The sequence below is a fragment of the Halichoerus grypus genome, chromosome 10, assembly GCF_964656455.1.
Source record: "Halichoerus grypus chromosome 10, mHalGry1.hap1.1, whole genome shotgun sequence".
Lineage (NCBI taxonomy): Eukaryota > Metazoa > Chordata > Mammalia > Carnivora > Phocidae > Halichoerus > Halichoerus grypus.
The window spans coordinates 29,893,581-29,897,328 of NC_135721.1; positions in this window are offsets into that span (position 1 = coordinate 29,893,581).

The following is a 3,748-nucleotide window of genomic DNA, read 5'->3' on the forward strand; positions in this document are numbered from 1 at the left end:
ACGCCCCCCGGGTCTGAAACCTTAGAGGATGCACAATAAGCCGGGGTTGTAAGCCACGGCTGACGTTAAGGTGAAGTGAAAAGGAAAAAGGAAACGCACACAACCGCTCTGGAGAGCAGAAGACTTGGGTGGAGTGGTAAAACCCTCAAAGAAAATAATAGTTGGCAGGTCAAATGGCCGTCAGGCTGGAAGTCAAATACAAAACTCAGCTGAAGAGATGTTAGAAATCTGACCAGCAAAACAGTCCAGCAAGATAAGAGACCCAGCATTGTTTCTTTTCTTCAAATGACAACGGCTCCAAAGTTTCCTTTGGCAGATACCTGGATTTTACTCCAGATTCCTCAGAGTTTTACTTGGGGTTCATATTTCAAAATATATGTTCCATTTGGCACGAATGTATATATTTTATGTATGGATTTATTGAAAAATATTAAATGTTACTGGCCTACTTAGATAAAGGGATTTTTATAAATATTTATGCATAGCTTTCATTGCATGTGGTATTTTTATAAGTACAAATAATATGTGTATATATTTATTAAATACCACATGAAAAATTCCTTTTGCACACACAAAGACATTCTTTACACATATGTCTTACGTGTAAATTTTTTTTCATTTGCTCTATAGTTAGCTGCCATTAAAAACACTTTTTTTTTCCACATTAAGTAACTTTTACAGCTTGCGCAAATATAGAGTGGCAGGTTGTTTGGGGTAGCTATTTCATTCCAAAACCCCATTTTCACTTTTCTACACCATACCTCACCTTCTAGAAACTTTCCGTCTCTGCCCTTTGTAAGACTTCACTTCTGGGCTCAAGACAGTTTATCCCAAACCTGCCCCTTCTAGGGCTGGTGGTGCTGATTTGATGTAGCCCGGTCTCTTTGATGTTCCACATTATCTGTTTGTACTGGCCATCTTCTTGCTACTGAACATCCTCAGTGAGGGTGAGCGCCCTCATGGAGACAGTGAATTATCCTTCCAAATGAGTACATTTCATGTACTAACTCTGAAGGCTTTTAGGCTTGGTGGATTTTTATTTCATTTATGGGGAGAGAAAAGACTTGCCTGAGGAAGAGTTTAGGGGTTCTGGGATTCAGCTCTGAATTACAGAAAAGTTTAGCCTTGAACACTTGGGGGTAACCTTAGAAGCCTAAGTGAGACTAAAAAAGTGGACATAGAGGAGATGTTCTAATCAGGCTCAGTTAATGCACTCATGTCTGTAGAGTAGGCATCTGGCAGGCCCGATGGTGGGTCTTTTTCTATTAGTCCCAATTGTGGGACAAGAGCCAAGAAGTGTGAGTGGTCCCCTTGCTGTCCAGAAACCTGCAGTCTGCTTACGGGGCAGAGCAACATGCCAGTGTATGCAAGCAAGTGCTGGCTAGAATTATTCTAGCTTTTTGCCACTCAGTGTGGCTGTGGGACCGTGGGACCAGCAACCCCAAGCCTCACGCCAGGGCTACTGAATGGCAGTCTTCATCTTAATGAAACGTCGATGGTTCGTGTGCACATCTGATGTTTGAGGAGCACTGGGCAAGAGTGGTGGTTCTCAATCTTTTTAAATCAGAGATTCATTTTAAAATCTCATGGGACTTAGGAATACCCTTGTCAGAGAAACACACACAGAGAACTACCCACCAACGCTTAAGCCTTCAACTTCTGAGCTGCCCTGAACACCAGTCTATGGGTGGTGAGGAAGTCCCCAGTAAAAGTCTCCAGTTGCAGAACCAGAAAAACCACTCTCACTGTCAGCCCCAGCATCCCCAGGAAGGGGAGCATCCTTCCAGGAGGCAGAGCTTAAATTATGCTTTGGAATAGGGGAGAAATTAAATAGGGACAGGAGTCAAGAAGGGCATTTCAGGCAGGAGAAATGCAGAGATAAGTGGGCCCAGGAGATAAAACACCCAACATCCATTTTTACATTCAGTAAGGTGAAACTTAATGAGGAGATTGCAGTTTGGTAGCGGGCTCGCCTTGTAATTGATTATCATCATTTGAAGCTCCAGAATATGAAACTGGGCTCGGTGGCCCTTTCACTTTGGGGACACCAGGAACCCTAGGACATATGGTTTTCTCTAAGACCTCATTTCCGATTACAAGCCATCCCTCTCATTCACTCCACATGGCCTTCAGGCTTTTCCAGGAAGTCAAGTGGTGCCTGGGGCACTCCATCTGCTCGGACACTTCTTCCCCAGATAACCAAACGATCCATTAAGGTCTTTATTCAAATGAGACTTCAGGGGAGAGGCTTTTTCTCTAAAATAGCGGCCCCACCCACATTCCCGTCCTGGGCTTAAAGCAAGAATTATTTCTTCATTACCTGATATTACATTATATTTACTTATAGATTCATTTATGGCCTGTTTCCTCTGATGTGTGGACTTGGTTCTTGTATCTTTCACACCTAAAACGGGACCTGGCACGCAGTAGGTACTCAGTGAATATGTATTGAATAAACGACCTCTTGGCTACAACCAGTAATGGATGTAAAAGCCATGTTCACAAACCCCATAGCTCCAGAAATAATAATATATTAAACATTCCTGAAATATGCCACACATATGCGGAGACAGAATTTTTGACCACTTTTCTTTAGCGTAGCTGAACAAGAAATACTAAACACATGGAACATTTTAAGTTCTAAAATTCAAACATTGAAAAGTCAGGCTTACAAAAAACGTCTTTATAGTCCATGTATAATGCATAACTATTTCTCTTCTAGCAAAGCTGAAACATACTCTTGTGTACTCAGCTGGGGTTTGCCTCCAAAATGCCACATTCAGACTGAATTTGTGTGTGTATGTTCTCGATTATCCCCCTAAGTTAGATTTAAGGTAAATCGTAAGAGAAGCTGGAAGGTTAGAACATTTTGAACGAGAATGTCCTTGTGGCTGGAGGATTCCCCTCCTTGCTCCCCAATTAGAATGTCACCAGTCCTGGAAATAAAGCTAACCAATGCTAATGAATTTGGTTGAACAATTGGCGAAAGCTAAGGCATTTGCCAGCCAGTGATTTCCTTGTAGATAAAGAACTTCAGGTCACATCTCTTTCGCCTAATCAAATGCAGCAGGAAATGGCAAACGGGGAGACTACATCAGCATGCAGACAGCAGGCCTAGCGTGTAGCTCTGGGCAGGTTAGACAGTCATTCACAGACTCTGCCAAATCCTAGGACTCTCTTGGCATTTGAATTAGTTTTTTAACTCAGACAACACCAATTTTCTTTGTGGATAGGCCTACAAATATAGATGCATATTTGCTTGCTGCCTAGAAACCAGTAGCTAATAAATAGCCTTACCTTACATTTCTATAGCCTTCTTTGCTTTACGAAACCCTTTACATTCATCTGCTTTCTTCCTCCTCTCAGGTGGTTTTGGTAAGGCCCTTGTTGTTGATTGACACTTTGCCTGGTCCCAGAAGGGACTTGAGGCAATTTAAAAGGCTTGTATGTTTAATAAGCCATTCCTATTGTACTCTTTGGGATGTTCTCTTTCTCCGGATACATGTATGCCTCCCTTCTTAGCTTTTTTCAGGTGTCCACATAAATGGTAGCTCCCCAGAGGCCTTCCCGGACATTCTGTATCAAATGTCACCCATGGTCCTTTTTATCTCTTTACCGCCTTTATTCTTCATGGCGCTTATCACTCAACATACTGTGTATTTCTTTGTAGGTTATCTCCTCCACCCCACACCCAACATACTGTATATTTCTTTGTTGATTATCTCCTCCACCCTGCACCACTCCATTG